Source organism: Phascolarctos cinereus, unplaced genomic scaffold (genome assembly GCF_003287225.1).
Source record: "Phascolarctos cinereus isolate Bilbo 61053 unplaced genomic scaffold, phaCin_HiC Scaffold_2;HRSCAF=192, whole genome shotgun sequence".
In the NCBI taxonomy this organism is placed as follows: domain Eukaryota; kingdom Metazoa; phylum Chordata; class Mammalia; order Diprotodontia; family Phascolarctidae; genus Phascolarctos; species Phascolarctos cinereus.
Window position 1 is genome coordinate 287,832,731 of NW_027555625.1, and position 14,139 is coordinate 287,846,869.

The 14,139-nt window shown below is 38.4% G+C and overlaps 1 protein-coding gene across 7 annotated transcripts in view; it reads right to left on the bottom strand.

Annotated features, from left to right (window-relative positions):
- The window catches only part of CUNH19orf12 (chromosome unknown C19orf12 homolog), a 126,585-nt gene that overhangs the window by 9,607 nt on the left and 102,839 nt on the right, over positions 1–14,139 (bottom strand). The window contains exon 3 of one of the 7 annotated variants that reach the window (XM_020985075.2): positions 2,031–2,066. The exons of the other annotated variants lie outside the window; for them this stretch is intronic. The gene's annotated coding sequence lies outside the window, so the exon portion shown is untranslated. The remainder of the gene's footprint in view (positions 1–2,030; positions 2,067–14,139) is intronic. 7 annotated transcript variants of the gene reach the window in all.

A 14,139-nucleotide genomic window follows, 5' to 3' on the forward strand; every position in this document is an offset into this window, starting at 1 on the left:
AATGTCAGCTCACGGGCTAAATCAGGGGTTGTCTTTCACGACTTACTTCTGTGGTACCTTCCAATTCTCTCCAGCCTCTCTACAATGTGATGATCGTTTATGTCCATCTTCAGTCCTACTGGGACATAAGTTCCATAACTGCATTCATTCACTCAACAAACATTTGTTAAGAGCCTGCAACATACAGAGCCCTGTTGGACACTATGAGATTCCAAGTTTAGCTACCACACTGTCCCTTTCCTTACTGAGACAGCACAACACTACAGTATCACTGCATTAAAAGTGAAAAACAAATGTTATATGACATCTGAGGAGGAAGGGAATAAGGGAAGACTTGCTACAGGAGGTGCCATTTGTGTTCTGTGCTCCATTTTGGAGAATGGCTAAGAATTCAACAAATGAAGGCAGGCGCGGGGGTTGGCGGATGGGCCGAGGGAATAGTCTGAATAAAGGTAATTCAAGAAAGCATGCACAGGGAGGTCAAAGAACAAAAATTCAACTTTTTTAGCTACTGTATAGAGGTTGGTAATATGGGAAAACGATGGGAAAGGTAGGATGATTGTGAATATCAGACAAAGGAGTCTCAACCAGACTTGGGAGGCCATAGGAAGGTACTAAAGATTTACATGAAATACAATGATCGTGTTATATTGCGCCATGCCCCCCATCCCTGAACGGCACATATCAACTGTATTGGATTTGGTTGGGGGGGGTGCTCCAGTTTAGGAAGGACATTGAAATGAAAGAGGGCAAACAGCACTGAAAACCACGCATACAAGGATTCATTGAAGGAAGCAAGAATATTAAATCTGGAGAAGAGTCAACTTGGGACACAAGAGTAAGGAAAGTATGAAAACTGTGGGTTATCACACAGAAGAAATATGAAGCTTGCTCTGCCAGGCCTTAATTCTAAGAGCAAAGGATGGAAGATGAAGAGAGAGAGATTTAGGTTCAATGTAAGAAAATCCTCCTAACAATCAGAGATAAGTAACCAGATTTTAGAGGGTTGAGGAGAAGATAAGTAATGATGAAGTGGAGAGCAGTGTGTGTGTATGTGTGTGTTTCAGTTTAGTAAGAAAGAGCAGGAGATACTTTTTTCTCGGCAGTACATGGCACATACACAAAAACTGACCATGTACTAGGGCATAAAAACCTCACAATCCAATGCAGAAAGGCAGAAATATTAAATGCATCCTTTTCAGATCATGATGCAATAAAAATTATATGTAATAAAGGGCCATGGAAAGATAGACTAAAAAATAATTGGAAACTAAATAATCTAATCCTAAAAAATGATTGGGTCAAACAACAAATCATAGAAACAATCAATAATTTCATTCAAGAGAATGACAATAATGAGACAACATACCAAAACCTATGGGATGCAGCGAAAGCAGTTCTTAGGGGAAGTTTTATATCTCTAAATGCTTACATAAATAAAATAGAAAAAGAGGAGATTAATGAATTGGGCATACAACTAAAAAAACTAGAAAAAGAACAAATTAAAAATCCTCAACTAAACACCAAATTAGAAATATTGAAAACCAAAGGAAAAATTAAGAAAATTGAAATTAAGAAAACTATTGAACTAATAAATAAAACTAAGAGCTGGTTTTATGAAAAAAACAATAAAATAGATAAGCCTTTGGTTAATTTAATTAAAAAAAAAGAAGAAAACCAAATTACTAGTATCAAGAATGAAAAGGGTGAAGCTACCACCAAGGAAGAGGAAATTAAAACAATAATTAGGAATTATTTTGCCCAACTATATGCCAACAAATTTGACAATCTTAGTGAAATGGATACATATTTACAAAAATATAAATTGCCCAGATTAACAGAAGAGGAAGTAAAATACTTAAATAACCCCATCTCAGAAAAAGAAATTGAACAAGCCATTGATGAACTCCCTAGGAAAAAATCTCCAGGGCCAGATGGATTTACATGCAAATTCTATCAAACATTTAAAGAACAATTAATTCCAATACTATATAGACTATTTGGGAAAATAGGTGAAGAAGGAGTCTTACCAAATTCTTTTTATGATACAAATATGGTGTTGATACCTAAACCAGGAAGAGTCAAAATAGAGAAAGAAAATTATAGACCAATTTCTCTAATGAATATAGATGCAAAAATTTTAAACAAAATATTAGCAAGTAGATTGCAGCAACTTATCACAAGAATAATACACTATGACCAGGTAGGATTTATACCAGGAATGCAGGGTTGGTTCAATATTAGGAAAACTATCAGCATCATTGAGCATATCAACAACAAAACCAACAGAAACCACATGATCATCTCAATAAATGCAGAAAAAGCTTTTGATAAAATACAACACCCATTCCTATTAAAAACACTAGAAAGCATAGGTATAAATGGAGTCTTCCTTAAAATAATAAATAGCATATCTAAAACCTTCAGCAAGCATTATATGTAATGGGGACAGGCTAGAAGCATTTCCAATAAGATCGGGGTGAAACAAGGATGTCCATTATCACCACTGTTATTCAATATTGTACTGGAAACCTTAGCTTTAGCAATAAGAGAAGAAAAAGAAATTGAAGGCATTAGAATAGGCAAAGAAGAAACAAAGCTATCACTCTTTGCAGATGACATGATGATATACTTAGAGAATCCTAGAGAATCAAGTAAAAAACTACTTGAAATAATAAACAACTTTAGCAAAGTTGCAGGCTATAAAATAAACCCACATAAATCATCAGCATTTCTATATATTACCAACAAAGCCCAACAGCAAGAGATAGAAAGAGAAATTCCATTTAAACTTACTGTAGACATTATAAAATATTTAGGAGTCTACCCCTGAAACAAACCCAGGAACTCTATGAACACAATTACAAAACACTTTTCACACAAATAAAATCAGATCTAAATAATTGGAAAAACATCAGTTGCTCATGGGTAGGCCGAGCTAATATAATAAAAATGACAATCCTACCTAAGCTAATTTACTTATTCAGTGCCATACCAATCAAACTACCAAAAAATTATTTTATAGAGTTAGAAAAAATAATAACAAGATTCATTTGGAAAAACAAAAGGTCCAGAATATCAAAGGAACTAATGAAAAGAAATGCAGGGGAAGGTGGCCTAGCAATTCCAGATCTTAAATTGTATTATAAAGCAGCAATCATCAAAACTGCTTGGTACTGGCTAAGAAATAGGGAGGTGGATCAGTGGAATAGGTTAAATATGCAAGACACAGTAGTCAATGACTATAGTAATCTATTATTTGATAAACCCAAAGACCCCAGCTTCTGGGATAAGAACCCACTCTTTGAAAAAAACTGCTGGGAAAACTGGAAAAGAGTATGGCAGAAACTAGGCATAGACCCAAATCTCACACCATATACCAAAATAAAGTCAAAATGGGTTCATGACTTAGATATAAAGGCTGATACCATAAGTAAACTGGGAGAACAAGGAATAGTTTACCTATCAGATCTATGGAGAACAGAAGAATTCATGACCAAACAGGAGATAGAGAACATTATGAAAAGCAAAATGGATAATTTTGATTACATTAAATTGAAAAGTTTTTGCAAACAAAGCCAATGCAACTAAGATTAGAAGGAAGGTAGAAAATTGGGAAAGAATTTTTACAACCAGTCTCTCTGATAAAGGCCTCATTTCTAAAATATATAGAGAATTAAGACAAATTTATAAGAACACAAGCCATTCCCCAATTGATAAATGGTCAAAGGATATGAACAGACAGTTCTCAGATGAAGAAATTAAAGCCATCTATAGTCATATGAAAAAATGCTCTAAATCGTTATTGATTAGAGAAATGCAAATCAAAACAACTCTGAGGTACCACATCACACCTATCAGATTGGCCAACATGACAAAACAGGAAAATGATAAATGTTGAGAGAGATGTGGGAAAATTGGAACTAATACATTGTTGGTGGAGTTGTGAAATGATCCAACCATTTTGGAGAACAATTTGGAACTATGCCCAAAGGGCTACAAAAATGTGCATACCCTTTGATCCAGCAATAGCACTTCTAGGGCTATATCCCAAAGAGATCAAACAAATGGGAAAAGGACCCACATGTACAAAAATATTCATAGCAGCTCTTTTTGTGGTGGCAAAGAATTGGAAATTGAGAGGATGCCCACCAATTGGGGAATGGCTGAGCAAGTTGTGGTATATGAATGTAATGGAATACTATTGTGCTATAAGAAATGATGAACAGGCTGACTTCAGAAAAACCTGGAAAGACTTATATAGTCTGATGCTGAGTGAAGTGAGCAGAACCAAGAGGACTTTGTACACAATAGCAGCCACGTTACGCAATGACTAAGAATGTTAAACTGAACCCATCTCAGCATTACGAGGATCTAAGACATCTCCAGAGGCCTCGGGATGGAAAATGCTGTCCATATCCAAAGAAACAACTACGGAAGTCGAATCGCTCTCACTTATTTTTACCTTCTGTTGAGTTCTGTTTCCTCTTTCTGATGGTTCCCCCTATAGGTTTTAATTTTTACTTACAACTTCACTAATGTGAAAATATGTTTAATGGGTATGTAAATGTAAAGCCTATGTCAGACTGTGTGCCCGTCTTGGGGAGGGTGGGGTGGAGAAAAAGGGAGAAAAAATTTTCAACTCAAAAGCATATGGAAAAAATAAATTAAATAAATAAATAAAATAAAAGCTCATTTAAAAAAAAAAAAGAAAGAGCAGGAGAGAGGCAAAAAAGCTCAATAGACTAGAAAGGTCAAGAAGACTTGCTTAACATTTAGAATACCCGACCATATTCGTAAGCTGGTGAAAAAGAGTCAGTGGAAAGACAAAGACTGACAATGCATGAGAATGGAGATCTCTGAGGAATCATGAGAAAAGATCTCTGGAACAAGATCCTTGAAGAGGCAAGAAGAAACGACTGAGGACCTCGGTAAATGGATATGCCTTATTAAGGAGTAGAGATACATCTTCTTTTGTGACCAGAGGGAAGGAGAAGAAAGAAGGAATGACATTGCTGAGAAGTTCTGAGGAATAAGGAAAGCTGAGGAGAGTCATGCTGAATAGCACTTCTCAGTGAAGTACAAGACCAGGTTGTATGATGTGAATTCAACACTAAGGGGAGAAGAAAAAGGTGAAGGAAAGGAATGGAGAGAAAAGTTAGAACAGATCCTGGGGGGGAAATGAGTGAGGAAGTCAATAAGGGTAGAACATAAGGACTATCAAGCAAGCAGCAAGGGTCTAGTTGAGATAATATAATCAATCTGTAATGAGTGAAGGCAGCCCAATTTTGTGATTTTCTCCATTACTGTTTAGCAGTCTTATGGAAGAATAATTTTAGAAAATGGCTAAGAGTTCAACAAAAGAAGAGGCATAGATTGGGACGGGGTTACCAAGGGATAAGGATGTGCAGGATAGGAATGGTGAAAGGTAGGAGAAGGAAGGATAGCACTGCCCTATGGCATCTTGCCCTGGGCCTCACACGTGGTAGGTGATCTATAAATATTTATCAAATGAATGCATAAATATGCAGTATTACCAAAAACTTCATCAAGTTTTCTAAATGATCCTGCCCAGGCCTCAGAGAGTGAAGATATTTTCTGTCTTTCATCTCTTGGGAAACAATGCTGCTTTCCTCTTCCCTGACCCCATTCCCAGCTCCCCATTCTCAAAAGTCTTTACAGCATGTTACACAAGAGTGTAAGTAAAATTGGTTTGACATCCACTGATTGTTTTCCTAGAGACTATTTTTTTCCACATCAATCTTTCTTTAAGCTCCTATTGCATAAGATAAACACACTACCAATTCCAACACTGAACATTTTCTCAACTGTCCATTTCACCCACTTCTATAACAATGTGCTTGAGAATTTCATATTTTATGTACTCAACCAACACATCTCCAGACACAGAAGGTAGCTCTATCCTGGGAACAAGTTCTACTCAGTTCTTCCAAGGACTTAATATAGTTAAGTAGATGACTTGGGACAGTGGGAAGAGCACTCTACTGACAGTTGGGAGATGTGGGCTCTAGTTCCATCTTTGTCATGACCAATTGTGTGAATTTCCCCTCTCTGAACCCATTTCCTCTCCTCTAAAACAACCATAGAAGACTAGATGATCTTTAAGATCCTTTCTAGATCTAAGTCTATGACTTTGGAAACAGGACAGTGTAAGCTGCGGGAGCCTAAGACTTTATCTAAATTTTTATCTCCCCTACCATCTAGCCTAGTATTCTGCATATAGCAAGCACTTAAAAAATAAATATCTACTGAACTGAATGGAAACATAAGGCTTGACGGTACCGAGACCAATTTTCTTGGACAATTTATAAGGAAGTCTGTGAAATAACTATCTGGTTGAATACCAAATGGATACCTAACTATTCCTGTTCCATACTGATCTACCCACTGGATATATTTAAAAGACATTGCTGAAGAAACAGATCTGTCAAACTGTGTGAGGCTCCACATGTTTCACTGTAGCCGCTTCCTATGAGGCTTTCACTTTGATCACATGACCATTTTGACAACTTCGGTCCAAGAAGAAGGGTACAAAGGTCAATTAAGAGCTGTTAGCAGCCCTGATCATCCCTGCCCTTTCCTGCTGTTAGCCTAACTGTTTTGAAAGGCATTCTGTCATTCAAGAAAGGGTGGTATTTTCTTTTGCCTCAAGGAAAGTGTCTCTGTGAAGTGGGGGAATTATGGTTGCAAGCTAGTACCTGCTGGGGAAGAGAAGAAAAAGAAGAGGAGGAGGCTAGAATAGAGACCTAGGACTTTTAAAACTAAATTTATTGATGCTCATTCGGCTAAAAGCCACAGGTCTACCTGGCACTCCTCTTGATTCCCACGTGGCAAGGTAATTGGTAGTAAGCTTATTTCGTATGTAAGTACACTCAACTCTGCTCTGCCCAACCGTGATTGCTGCCTTCATGTGCTGTCTATAAGACAGGTAAGCCAAATTGATCTGATTAGCCACCTGAAGTTCGCATTAGAATGAAAAGGCACCTCAAAAAATCCCAGGTGTCCAAAATGGATGGGAAACAGTACAGATGTCACTTTACACAAGAGAAGTACCCCAGAAAATTTTAATGTAAACTAAATGTAGTTCCAATCCATTCAGAGAGTTGAGTTTGGTGCACAAAGGCATCCTTTGGTGTACATTTTTATAGAGAATTCTTTTGTAAAGTATATAATCGCCCCCCTCTCCCAATGTCTATTTCATGAATTCAGATTTTTACATAATAGATACTCCTAAAGAGTGAATGGGTTAGGTATTCAAGAAGAAATGGCCTGCATTCTCAGGGATTCTCTGATCACACTCTGGAAAATCTCAGATTTGGAGGGAATCTAGAGATACCTCACACCCTGAAACTTCTCAAGTAGCAATCTTATTGCAGAAATTATTTTCTAGGAGCTCAGTCTAACTCTATGTGAGGAAGGACACAAAGTGATAGTAAACATGTGTGTCTTATTTCATGCCTTATCTTCTAAGAAAGAAAAAGCTCTTGACAACAATTTTAGTCCCAGGTTACAAAGTCAAAAATTTTAAGTGACAACCTGTTCTCTTTCGAAACAGACAACCTCACATAACTACACCAAATAACTAAGTAAAATATACTCGGTACACTAGAAGGGAGGTCAGCCGGTGTCCAGTGTAGGAGTGTAGGAGAGGAAAAGGAAGGAAGCCTGGCGGGTTGGAGCTATATTTCAATAGCTTCACTCCAAAGAGCACCATCAATAGTGGCTTTGGGAATCCCAGAACATTTAAGTCCCTTCTCTTAGGAGCAGTACTGGCTCAAACTCAGATGCCTAAATCCAAGAGGAAAATATAGTTTTCATAGAACGACTTCACAAATACTAACAGCAACAACAGATTTTGGTCACAGAAGAAAAGTTTGTTCCAGCATGGTGAAGTGGAAAAAGTACTGAATTTTGGGTCAAAGGACCTGGGGTCAAATCCCAGCGGTCCTTTACACCTGTGTGATTCTGGGCAAGCCACCTTTTAATCCTTTCTGGGACTCACTTTCCTCATCCTTCAAATGAGTTATGCTAGTCCACCTTCATCATCCTGCATATCCCATCAGCCTTGGTACTATACCCTCCACAGCACCACCCCCCCTTTTCAGCCTCCTTTTGTGTATCGTCTTTCCATATTAGATTGTAAATTCCTCGAGGGCAGGGACTTTCTTTTTTTTTGTATTTGTTATCCCTAGTGCTTACCACAGTGCAGATGCTTAATAAATGTTTATTATTGACTAGTGACCAGTCTAAATGACCTTTAAGGTCCCTTCCACTTTATGAGTGATCCAAATTAGACTATTCAACCTTCCTAGTCCTTATTTCTTGATAAATTCAATTAAAAACCGCAAAAATTTATTAAACATATAGTATGTGCAAGACATGGTAGTGAGTGGAGATTTATGATGAAATAAGATAGACAGCCCCTACATTCAAGAATCTTACAGTCTAATAGTAGGAATAAAACATGTCCACACACAACTATATGATACAAGGCAGAAGGTGATTAATTAAAGGAAAGATCCATACCAAGTACTGTGAGAAGTTCAGAAAGACATAGATCAACTCCAACAGGAAAAATGAGAGAAAGCTTTGTGGAACTGGTGGTACCAGAGTTTATCCATGAAGGAAGGAAAGGAAATCAAAAGACAATAAGCACAAAGAAATCCACTCTAAGCACAGATGATCGAATGAATAAAAAAGCAGGGAAAAAGGACAGAGTGGGATATGAACTAAGGATGCAGAGTAGTCTAGTCCTGCTGCAACACAAAGTATACAAAGATAAATAGTGTGAAATAAACTACTTTTTCAGTCTTATTAAATATACTTTGTTTTCTTAAATTCTATGAGCTATCAATCATACTTTTTTTTTCCTACAATAACTGAAAAGGTGTGGAAATGGTAACAGGACGTGAACTCTGTCACTCGCCACACCTCAAAGGAGCTGAAATTCTGGGTTCCTACCTAATCTCCCACCTAATTCACAATTAGATTTGTCTGTGAGATAGACCATGGGAACGGAAAGCCCACCTGCCTCCCCACTGTAAGGCAAATACCAATCCAAAGCCTTAGTTATTTGTGAAAACCTGGACTGATCTCTTTGATTACAGTCTTCTTAAATTAAATGTTTAGGTCTCTGGGGATAGAAGAGAAAGAGAATAATACTGTATGTCTGATCACTCAGTCGGCAACTAGGCTTACTGTGCTGAACAAAAGAAAGTGATGATGAAAAAAGAGATGAGATTTAGAAAGCTTCTAAGTTAATGAGAACTATTTACCTCGATGCACCCTGTAATAACTAATATAAAAAGGAACCTGTTGAGAACCTGAAATATGAGCTCAAATGTAATTTCATTTATTTACAAAGGGGCAAAGAAGGCTTTCATGTCCGATGAAAATGAACTCTGCCATGTATAGTCTCCTATTTATCTTCTAAGAGAGTTACTTCAGGTAGAAATCTGTTTACTGAAAAATTCAATTAAAACCAACTCATCAATATCCCTCCAAAGTCTGTAAGCCTAGAGACAGCTCATGCATGAGGAAATAGCATTGGTTTTAGTTAGGGGTATAACCAAGGTCAGATTCAAGAGAGGCCTAAATTTACTTTAGCTGCATTTAAGTTACTTATTTCATTCTGATAAAGCAAGTTCTCATCAGTGAGTGTGGAAACCCCCAAGTAAATGTAAAAACAAGTCATAGAATCAAAATTAGAATTTCAGAGTTCAAAGGGATCTCAAAGTCTGCCCAGTCCAAACCACACCTAAAAAAGAATCCTCACAACAACATATGGGATAGGTGGTCATCTAGCCTTGGCTTGAACACTTCCAGTGGGAGTGAACTAGCTATACCCCGAGGCATCACACTCTACTTTTGAAGGGCTCTATTTACTGGAAATTTTTCCTTACCTCAAACCTAAATTTGCCTCTTTGCAATTTTCAATTACTGTTCCTAGTTCTGCCCTCTTGAAATGCCTACAGAAAATACCTAACCTCTCTCCCATATGACTGCCTTTCAAGTCCTTGAAGATTGCTATCCTGACTCCTTCTAAAACGCCTCTTCTTCAAGCTGAACAGTCCCAGTTCTTCAACCATTCCTCAAGACAGGCACTCAAAGCCCCTCACCATGCTAGATGCCCTTCTCTGGATCCTATCCAGCCTATCAGTGTTCTTCCCAGAATTCAACACAAAATTTGGGACATGGCATAACTGGGGCAGAACCCAAAGGGATAGCCCCTCCTTATTCCTAGAAGGTATAACTCTGTGCTCTCATAATGCAGCCCTAGATCTAAGATCACGATCAAGGCCACATTTGGGATACCACGTAACAGAGTTGATACAGTCCACTAAACTCCATAGATCTTTTCCAGACAAACTGGCACATAACCATGCCTCCTCTGTCTTACACTCCTGCATGTGTGAAATTTATCTTGTTTTAAGCTAAGTGTAAGACTTACACTTATGCCTTTTAAATTTCATCTTCTTACATCATGCCCAGTGCTCTAGCCTGTAACAGATCTTTAGATCCCCACTGTCACCTACTGTGTCCACTATTCCTCCCAGCTTTGTGTCATCTATAAAATTGATATGGATACCATTTATACCTTTGTTTTAGTCACTAACAAAAAGGTTCAACAGCACAGGCTCAAGTAGACACACATGGAACATGACTATTCTTTGAAGCTACCCATTCAAACAGTTCCAAATCCACCCTATTTGGAACTATTCTCTAGCCCACATCTCTCCACCTTTTCCCACAAGAAGAGCAGGAGGGACTTTGTCAAACAATTGGCTAAGATCCAGTTAATTGATATTGAGAGCATTCCTTTGTGGGATCAGTCTAGTGGCCTGTCAAAAAGAGGAAATAAGATTAGTCCAGCATTACTTGTTCTTAATGAAGCCATGCTGGCTCTTTGTGATTATCACTTCCTTTTCTTGATTGGTGAACTTCTTTTTTTAAAAACTATTTTGTGTGGTCTAGACTTGTGATTTCATCAGTAAGGATACTCCTTCTACCAAGGCAGAGAGGTAACCCTTCTGCAACTTACATTCTTAGAGAATATAAAGTTAAATGACTAGTCCAGAGTCACATACCTAGCAGGTGTCAGAGGCAGAACTCAAACCCAGGTTAAACTGACTCTCAGGCTAATTCTCCAGCCCCTACAACAAGCGTCCTTAACCTGAGATCTGTAGATGGATTTCAGAAGTTCCATGAACTTGGATGGGAAAAAAAAAATTACATCTTTCATATTAAATGTGTTCTAGAATTTTGCTAGTTTTCATAGCCCGTCTTCTTTCCTTTTCTGACAATGGAACTATGTCTTTCTCTGACCCTGTGACTCACTTGTTCTCTACAGACTTTCAAATATCACCGATAGAGACTTAGTCACAACAGCTAAAACCCTACCTTCCACAAGAAGCCTTTCCCAATCCCTCTTAATTCTAATGCCTTCCTTTTGTTGATTATTTCCAATTCATCTTGAATACAGTTTGTTGGTACACAGTTGTTTGCATGTTGCCTCCCCCAATGGATGTGAGCGACTTCTGAGAAGGGGCTGTCTTTAAGCTTTTTGTTATATCCCCTGCTGGCATACAGCAGGCATTTAATTGACGTTTGTTGACTGAATATCTATTCTTTCTTTCAGTACCCAAGTAGTTCATCTGGACCAAGTGACCTGAATTCATTAAGGACAGCAAGTGCTCTTCTAATATCTCCTTTCTTATCTTAGGTATCAATCTCTACTATTAACCATTTCCGTTCTGACTTTTGAGCCCAAAGAGCATACTTCTTGGCAGAGAAATGAAGAATTGCATGACACTGACTTCTCTCACTGTTAGTTAGAATTAAGCCCAAGCAGTAGTGCTAGCTCTCCTCTTTCCCCAAAACAGCTCTCCAACCCAGCCTGTTATAGTGTTTCCTTAGCTTTTGTCCCCAACCTCAGCTCAGTCTACATTTTGGTGCTCCTAACACCATTCTTACACCACCATGCACACTTTATTCATCCTCCATCACCTGCCTTGGCTTCCATCTTTTGTTCATACCTTCTTAAAGTCTAGGTTGGTTGGTGTGCTCTCTACACAATCATATCAGTTTCCTGGTTTTCTACATCAAAGCAATTCTCTATTCTCAAAATGTCATTGAACGAGAGCTCACAATCACTCTGTCCATGACAGCCTACCTACCCTTCCTCTGAACCCTCTGAAATCTACTTTATCAAAACCAGAGGATGTCGGACTCTGCCCAGCTTTCTTCTCCTTTACCATAAAATCTAGAAGGGAGCTGTCACATCCTCCAAGGTTTCCATCATTCCACCCCAGCAACCCTGTTGGAATCAGATAGAGAACAGAATGTTTGCTTGTTGATTCTTCCACCTTTTGAAGGATGAAATTATCTTCAAGGCATTTCAAGAAAATATTTATTTGCTTTGCTTGAGAGAGAGAGAACTTGAATAGATTTCTGAAGAACTGAAATCTTTAGTTGCTACCATAGTATGCCTCTGTGGCTTGTGCCATTTCCCAAACTCATATATTTCCTTTTCGGTCCAGGTAGCCTGTACTATGCTCAAATGACAAAACTCCTTCTGTTTCTCTTTTCATCTTCACAAACCATGCGTCTCCCTTCTCCCTCACCCCCACTTATAGTCGCTGGATTGCCTCATACAAGTATACAACATGAGAGAGAGTGCATGGATTGTACAAAACAAAAGTGTAGGTTCAACTCCCTTCTAAATGACCTGGATTAAGATGAAGATGACTTCTGACCTTGTCTGACCTTGTCTTCTCCCTCTCTCCCTTAGTTATCACTTTCATTTCCACAGCTTCAAATACCACCTTCTATGAACATGATTTGCTCCAGACCCACATCTTAAAAGCAGTTGGAAATCTCCATAGGAATGCACTTCAACATCTCAAACCCCAAATATCTAAAACTTTAGCTTCTTTTCTCTCCCCTAAACCGACTTGTCCTTTAACTTCACCCGTGTTCAAAATCTCAGTGGGAACGTTGGTTGTGACAAAGAAGAACGAGGAAAAGACTCCAGTTACTGAGTCCTGGACATTCAACCTCTGTAGCAGCTTTCATATCCACCACCTCCTTTTCATTCCCAAGGTCATTACCATTACATGTTCTACTCCAGTGCTAAATCCCATAATCCATCTGGTCTACTACAGATGTCACCTTCTACATTTTGCTTCTACTCTCCCGCTTCATGCTACTCCCAAATTTCTCCTCCTCAGGCATCTGGTCACACCACTTCTCAGGGGCCTCCTACTGCCCACTGAGCAAAATTCTAAGCTCTCTGCCTCACATCCATAACACCCACCCTTCCTTTCCAGCTTTCTCTTGCACTTCAGCCAAACTCCCTCAAACATTCCCTTTACTGACCCTATTTCTTACACTCTAAATATCATCTGTTGCCTGTTGATTCCAACCCATCATTTAAAGCCCAGCTCAGATGGCAGGCACCTCCTCCAAATAAGTCCCCTCATACCTCGTGGAGGTCATTCTGCTTTTGCACTTACTATTGAGAGGCAGGGAGGGGTGCTGAGGGTAGTGGAAAGAAGGCTGAACCTTTTCTACTTCTTAGCTATGTGACTGTGGGCAAGTCATTCTTCCCCTTTGGCACCTTCATTACTTCATCTGTAAAAGAGGATAGGGATAGAGGCCTGGACTTGTGATTTCACTGTACATGGAACTCCCAGAAAAGGAAACTCCTTCTATAGGTGTTAGACTTAGAGAATTGCCTAGAGCACTGAGAGATTAAGAAACTTGTCCAGGTCAGTAGCCAATATATGTCCAAGGCAAAACCTGACATCCACTGGCCTCCATCTTGTTCCATCTATAAAATGGTTAAAATAATATATGAAGTACAGTAACTATCTCACAGAGTTGTCTTAAAGATCAAATAAAATAATGCAGGTAAAATACCTTTAAAAACTTAGAGCATCATATCACTTTTTATATATAGTTTAAAAATAACATGATATTATGTATTATGGTTATCCATGCTTATGCATTAGTCTCTACAAGCACATATGCTCCACAAAGACAGAAACAGTGTTTTATCAAAGCTTGGTTATCTCTTCAATCGCCTAACAGTGTTCTGTACATAGAAGATATTTAATA